The 8,387-nt window shown below is 38.0% G+C and overlaps 1 pseudogene; it reads right to left on the bottom strand.

Moving 5' to 3' along the window:
- Positions 1-1,196: 1,196 nt before the first annotated feature.
- Positions 1,197-7,864, bottom strand: LOC121986871 (annotated as a pseudogene).
- Positions 7,865-8,387: the final 523 nt, after the last annotated feature.

Raw genomic sequence — 8,387 nt, 5'->3', positions numbered from 1 at the left:
TGTTTTCAATCATGCGTATCATAATTATATACATGAAAATAATAATTATGATTTAAAATCAATTAAGGATATCACAACACGTTAATACCTTAAATAACGAGATGACGAAGTCAACAATTAAATCATCAATCAAGCATAAATTCATGTAATCGTATAAAGATGATATGAACATTATTTCCTAATATAATTATGGTAAATAATTTATTGAAAGCACATTAATCATATATTTATCTTAATAAATAATATGACAATTAATATGACAACTAATATGGAAACTATTAATGGCATATTAACAACATTGATAATTATGACAATTATCTTGATATTATTAATAAGTCATCTATAGAAATAACTTATGCAACATTATTTATATTTAGCAATTAATTATATCATTAATTACCATCAAAATATTTTTGGAGACATAATTACGTTACCATTCAAAACAAACGCTCCTGTTTAGCAAAAGAAAATTATTGCATACAAATCACAATTAATGCATGTCGGTCGTTTCAAGACTAAAATAAGCATATTTTTTTTTCAACGATAACTCCTTTTAACACTTAATAAAGACGAATCTAGAAAACATCATCACAGCCCATATTTTTAAAACAAACGAGATTGAAATATATTATTCATTGTGAATATAAGTAATTTACCTTCATAATTCGTTGTAAGTCATCAAACGACTGGATATAACATGTCGACATGTAATAATGGATTCTCTCAATTCATATACTTGAATCAACAAAGCTCTGATACCAAATATTAAAAATATTTTTAGACAGTAGAACGTGACATAAGCTTTATCCCATAATCAAGATTTCTACCGTAAAGCAGATCTTATCAAGTATATGAACGAATTTAGAGAATAAGAATTACCTGCGTTGAGCGCCAACATAATTGAAAACTCGATCTTCACCTCTTTTGCTCTATAAGGGGAGATGGATTCCCGTGTGTACTTCTTAGGGTTGTCGTAAGTCGTCGTGTGTAAAAGTATGTAAGAAGCATCCAAATAGGTTAGACCTAAGTGTCTATTTATAATAACAACAAACCCTAATTCTTAATAGGTAGAGCAAGAGGTGGGACCGACCCAATAAGAAATACAATCATTAGTTTGGCCATCAAGACTTTAGTGATTGGGCTAATTAAATAAATTATTAATAAATACCTAACTAATTATAATCTGAAAGCCAATATCATGGATTGGACCCCATCAAATTCAACATGGAGCTGTCGTTGTCAAAGTACCAATTCAAGGTTATGTTCTCCATGCTGATTACGAGGGCGTAGGAGTTGGGATGCACTTGGAGTAGGTTTTTGGCGAGATCAATGGAGATAAGCCCCGCGCTGCAACCCATCCCGCCCAAATTGTAGCTGACGATGTTTCCCTTGAGCTTGTAGTGGTTGACGACCATGGCGAACAGAGAAGGGGTAGGGTTGAATAAGCTGCAATTCACAACCAAGATCCCAATGTCCTTGGGTTTAATGTTGGTCTTGGCAATGAGCTCATCGATGGCACCGAACATGACATCCTTGGCCTCCTTCCGCGCCTCGTCCATGCAGGGATTGGGAGGGACATTGAGGACCGCATCAGGGAGGTAAGTGTTCTCACCGAGGCCGGATCTCTCGAGGATCTTGTGCTGGAACTCGAGGTTCTCTTCCGTGAACGATCCCGAGAGCTTGGATCTCTCCAGGAAGAGCTTCCGCGAGCACTTCCGGCTTTCGTCGGGCTCGTGGTAGGCAAAGTCGAGGAGGTAGACGGGGCGGGGGCGTGTGAGGAAGTAGACAGTCGAGAAGAAGACGAGGAGGGTAGAGTAGAGGACGACGGAGACGAGGTTGAAGCGGAGGTAGTTCCAGAGGTCGCGAAGGTCGACAAGGGAGAAGGTCGAGAGCTAGGCGGCGACGATAAAGACGAGCGGGCTGAGGAAGAGGAACATGCCGTGGGTAATCATGTAGTGGTAGCCGAGCTTGACATACTTAAGCTTGACGCGCGGATTGTTTGAAGTCGGGGAAGCGGGAGGAACGCGTTCGGAGCAATGGGGCATCGGGGCTTCGCTCCGCCGTGATCGGAGCTGACGAGATGTGATCGGAGGCACAAACAACAAAGGATTTTGCACATGAAAAAGAAGAGATGATAAAACCTACTCAAATTGAAAACAAAATGTAGCGTTATTCTATCTATTATCTAAATTTAATTTTGATAGATAGTTATTCTCTAAATTTAAGAAATAAAATTTCTATCTTAAAAATAAAATAATATTTTTTTCAATATCTTTTATTCTACTCATTCTTTTTAATCTCTATTCTTTCACTGATTTTATAAATATAATAATAAAAATTAAAAAAAATTATAGATAATAAAAATTTTAGAATAATTAATATAGTGTAATGAAGTGATTGTCTAAATTTAATAAAGTAAATTATTTATCTTGAATTTTAGATATAAATATAAAGAAAATTATATGAATGTTGAAAGATTTTTATATTTTAGTTTTTTTAAAAAATATAAATTTTATTAAAAAGTTAAAAATCAAAATAAAAAGCGAATAAATTTATCTACGTGTCTAGCTATCTTTTAACGTATATCGATTTGGACTGTCGGTCACTCATTCCTTCTGCTCTGGTTTATTTTTCACAATTTATATCGATTAATTAATTTATTAAAATTAAAACTTAATACTTAGATATTTAAAAAATTGAAAATATATTTTTCTACTGCACTATTATCCCGGAGGTAAATTGCTCCCCGTCTTACACTGCACCCCTCTCCTCTCTCTCCCTATTAAATGACAGTTCTATCCTCTTTTTTTCTTTATTTTTTTTCAATTTTATTTGATTTTATTTAATTTTATTTATCATTTTTTCATCCATACTTATATATTTTTTAATTTTTATTTAATTTTATTTTTAATTAATTTTGTTTATTATTTTTTAATTTTATTTAATTTTTTTAATTAATTTTGTTTATTATTTTTTAATTGTATTTAATTTTTATTTAGTTTTAGTTTTTAATTTTATTTCATTTTTATTTAGTTTTATTTTTTTAATTAATTTTGTTTATTATTTTTTTTATCAACACTTATATATATTTTAATTTTATTTTTTAAATTAATTTTGATTATTTTTAAAAAAATTATTTTATTTAATTTTTTAATCAATTTTGTTTATTAGTTTTTTATAATTTTTTTATTTTTTCAAAAACACACCTCCCTTTAAATTACGCATCTTCAACTGTTAACATTTGTCAGAACTTTCATTCCCTTTAAATTACTCCCCTTCTATCTTTGACATATATCAAAATCTCTCATCCCTTTAAATTAATCCCCTTCCAACCCTTGACACATATCAAAATCTCTCATCCCTTTAAATTAACTCCCTTCCAACTCTTGACATATGTCAAAATCTTTCATCCCTTTAAATTACCCTACTTCCAACGCTTGACACATGTCAAAACTTATTACTTTTTTTAAATTACTTATGTCAAAATCTCTCATCCCTTTAAATTACCCTCCTTTCAACCCTTGACACATGTCAAAATCTTTCATTTCTTTAAATTATCTCACTTCCAACTCTTGACATATGTCAGAACTTCTCACTCTCTTTAAATTACCCACCCTCCAATCCTTGACACATGTCAAAACACTCATCTCCCTTTAAATTACCCCCTCCAACACTTAACACATGTCAGAACCTCCCCTCCCCTTAAATTATCCACCCTTCAACTCTTGACATATATCAGAATTTCCCCATTTAAATCCTTATCTCACATTTCATTTTTAGTCACTCTTCAGTCACACCTCCCTCTACTGTTATCTCCCTTTCAATCTCTCATTCTCTCTTCATGAAACATAATTATCTTCTTAACCATTACAAATAATAACTCCTAAAATATATAACTAAAAATAAACAAAAAAATTATATTAAAAAACAAAAAGTAAACAAAACTTTAAAGAAAAAAGGAAAACGTATCAGGGCAAAACTAAAAAAAATAAAATGAATAAAGGAAAAGGATAGAAATGGAAGAAAATTAAAATAAGAGGTGGGGCTGGGTCGGAGGGGCATGTCAGAGGGGTGTGAAAAGCTGCTCTCGTTCCGGAGCCATCAATGCTCCATTGACTTGAAGGGATTGAGGAAGAAAAGAAAATAATTTAAAGAGAAAAAACGAGAATCTCATGAAGGAGGAAGACAAAAAGTAAGAGAAACAGGAGAAAGGTTGAGAAAAAAATCCGTTTAATTCTTCCCTATTCGGTTTCCCACTCTTCCACCTCCTCTAAATCTCCCCCTTAGTGCTCAGTCAAGGAAAAATTGCCAATGGCAATGATGGCGACGGCAACGGTGGTTGTCTTCGCAAAGCCCTTCCACCCATGCCCAAGCTCTATAGCAGGGCGAGCTCCAAAGTTAACAGTTTTCGGCCTCACTACTTTAGAATTTCTGCTTCGGCTGCCGACGTAGGCCACTTGTCATAGCAAGGCCAAAGAATCGAAAGTCTGGGAAGATGGCGGAGATCAAGGAGACGCCGTTGACCTCGAGGTTCTACACGATGGACTTCAAGGAGATGGAGCAGTTGTTTCATCACGGAGATCAATAGGAGAATTTATTTACTGCTCGCAACAAGTGGCCGAGAGCACGACCACTCGCTACTCGAGGCAAACATGAGGCGGCAGCACACGGTCACCTGCTGCTTGCTGGCGACTGCTCGATGCGGGGCGCCTGCTACTTGCGATAAGCGCGCAGCTGCCCGCTGCTCGTGGCGAGCACGAGGAGGCCTTGTTGGGCTGCTCATGACAAGCATGAAGTGGTCGACGGTAGAGACTGGCGAAGTAACGACGTTCGTCCCTATTTTAAGTGGACAGAATAATCTATTAACAAATTAATCCGTAGATTTGTAAATCTATCCATTGATTTTTTTTTTTCATTTGGATTTAGTACGTCATATTGTCCCGTCCTATCAAATAATTTAAATAAATTGTGATACAATGAATAAGAGGACGGGATCTGAAGGTCAATGGACTAGACTAGGTAACAAGTAACAATCAAAGTCTAAGATAGAGCAAGTAACTACCTAGTGAAATCTCCCAATATCAGTTGGCTTGGACCGATCGGTGCATCCCAAGGGCCCAGCTCCCCAACTATGTCATACATCTATGTGACTTTCCTCCCCCTCATATCTCAATCAACTAATGTCGATCAGACATTCTCTCAGGGGCTCTGTTCCCCCTCATCTCCTGATCGACTAATGTCGAGCGGACCGGGCTGGATCTTCTGGTCCGTAATTTGCGGACCACGGGATGGTCCACTCTATGAGAACCATTGATTTGGATAGAACCCATCTTTAAATTGGTAAGGTCCATCCAAATCAAGGGTCTACAATAGTGGACCATCTCCTGGTCCACAAATTGCGGACCAGAGGATCTGTATACTCTCAGGAGCTTTGTTTCCCCTCATCTCACGATCAACTAATGACAATCGAAAAGACTCTTAGGGGCCTAGCTTCCCAATTCCGTCGAACGCCTATGAGGTTATGCTCCGCCCTCATATCCCGATCGGCTAATGTTGATCGGACGGACTCTCAGGAGCTCTGTTCCCCCTCATCTCCTAATCAACTAATGCCGATCGACTAGACTCTCAGGGGCCAGCTCCCCAACTTTGCCAAACACCTACAGGACTATGCTCCTTCTCATCTTCCAATCGATTAATGTCGATCGAACAAGCTCTCAGGGGCTCTATTCTCTATCATCTTCTGGTCAGCTAAAGCCGATTGGACAGACTCTCAGGAGCTTTGTTCCCCATCATCTCCCGATCGGCTACTGCCAATTGGTCATATTCTTAGTAGCTCAGCTCCCTAACTCTATAGGACTCCTATGGGGCACTACTCCCCCTCATATTCCGATCGGCTAATGTCGATCGAACAGGCTCTAATGGGCTTTGTTCCTCCTCATCTCCCAATTCGCTAATGCTAATCATACAAACTCTGAGGGGCTCTATTCCCCCTCATCTCCTGATCGCTTAATGCCTATCGGAAAGGCTCTTAGGGGTCAAGTCCCCAACTCTGCCGGATGCCTACGGGCTCTTCTCCACCTCATCTCCCGATCAACTAATGTCGATCGGATAGACTCTCAGAGGCTTTGTTCCCCCTCATCTCCCGATTGGCTAATGCTAATCGAGCAAGCTCTTAGGAGTCCAACTCCCTAACTCCGCCAGATGTCTTCGGGGCTTTGCTCCCCCTTATCTCCCGATTGGCTAATATCGATCGAACCTGTTCAAAGGGGTCTGCTCCCTAATCTATTAGTTGTCTACAAGGCTCAACCCCCTCCCCCCCCTTTTCTTTTCTTGAACATTATCATAACTCATTCACCCTTCACAAAGGACCGAGCCCCTGTCCATGGCTCATCTCCTAACTAGTAGCCCAATAGGCCTTCTGACCCATAAGCTTGTTTTACCATTAATACAATACATGAGTTTGTCAGAAAGTCAGAAGATTATATCTTCACACAGATACACAATACTCCTCTATACCTACGATGAGACTACAAGATACAGTGGAAGTCTCATTATGCCACTGTTTATCTTTTTCCTAGATTCTAACTTGATTGTCGGACTAGATGCGCTAGGGATTCTCCCCTGGCTTGCTTACTAATGATTTTTTCTCTCTCCTCCCTTTGTTGAAGTTTGCAAGCGTCCCCCTATGTTCCCCTGTCGAACTCTTCTTTCCATTAAACTCCCAGCTAGTTCACGGACAATCCACAACTCACTATTTTCAGACGGGATAATTAGATTGGATTTAAATTTTATCAACTGATTTAATGATGGATCTAAGTCGTTTGACCTGCCTGGGCTCATGATCTGCACGAGTTGGCCCACTGATTGAGAAAATAAATCTCCAAAACTTAGAAATAAAAAGGGAAATTTAATGGGCTTATTGGTTTGACCCGTCTAATTTATAATTCAAATTTAAAAATTTTAATATTTTCTAATATATTTTTATTTTTATTATTTTTTTAGTGGGCTCATGGATTGACCTGTCTAACCCACAATCCATCTTGGATTGGGTTGAATTAAATTGAGATTTTTTTAATCCGCCAAGATGATGAATTAACTCGTCCTACCTTATCAAATAGTTGGTCAACTATGGATTAGTCCACCCTACTACATATTGACCTGTGTAACCACTCTAGTACTAAGAGATAAATAATATATTTTTTTAAACAACATAAATGATAGGAAATTTTTAAGCGAAAAATTTCCTCAATTTGTTAAATCGTCCTCTCAAAAAATAAATGGAGCCATAAGTGAACAAAAGGATTGAGTTCCGCACTTGCACATAGCTGGCTGCGCACATGCTCCAATTGAGCAGTTGCCATGGTCCCTTCCACGCCAAAATTTATCCGTTCATCAGAAATTGGTTATAAGGAGATATCATCAGTTAAACTGTGCCTATTGAGATGAACTGTCTTATATTTCTCTATGAAATTAAGAATCTGTCTTTTAGATTAAATTAATCTATCTCCTAATTGAAGATATATAATTGATTCTTTTTGTCCACCATTTGATGAACAAGTAAACTCTAAAAAACGTAAGAAGATTCTCCAACGCTACCAAATATATGGATGAAACAAAACACAAGAGTGTTTATATCGTCTCCTCCTATCGAAGTAAACACACCCCAAGAACAAACATGTCTGGACAACAAAAAGACATGGCCCTCCATTAAATAGTTTAACAGCCAATTATCTGTCGTCCACCAATGATTAATCTAGTGACTATAATGACGATATTAACCCTCACAAATCAAAACCACGGCGGACTGAGACCAAATAGAGTCGAAGGCGACGAGGGCAATTGGGTCATTTGAAGCGTTTGACATCGCTGCCGGCTGGACCACGCTACGGTAGGCCGGCCGGTCTATTTAACTTGTCTTCTTTGTACTCTAAATCCGCGACTGCTTAATGATATGGCTGCTTCCATCTGCGGCAGCTCGGAAGGGAAGCAGACTCGGCGGCGGTCGTCGACCAAAGGCGGCCTCCGGCGAAGGTGCCTCATGATGGTGAAGCAACAGCGGACGCGGTTCTACATCTTGCGTCGCTGCGTGTCTATGCTCCTCTGTTGGCAAGATAGCTGAGAGGAGAGAGCTTGGAGATGATGATATATAGGAAATTAATAATTACTTTTTTTAGCAAAATGATTAACTTCTTTGCCATCTATAGTTTTATGGTTTTTTTCCTTTTCTGGAAATCTCATGTGAATAGCTCCCTTATGAAAGGCAGAGACAAGATATATGGCAGCTGTCTGTGATTGTTAGGCAGCTTCAGTGAAAGAAATTTGCCCAAAGAAGTTTTAGATTTATTGGAGGATAAAATTTGTAAATTTATCTTGAACTGACTTTACCC

Source organism: Zingiber officinale, chromosome 5B (assembly GCF_018446385.1).
Source record: "Zingiber officinale cultivar Zhangliang chromosome 5B, Zo_v1.1, whole genome shotgun sequence".
Classification (NCBI taxonomy): Eukaryota; Viridiplantae; Streptophyta; class Magnoliopsida; order Zingiberales; family Zingiberaceae; genus Zingiber; species Zingiber officinale.
This window is presented reverse-complemented; position numbering and strand designations above follow the sequence as displayed.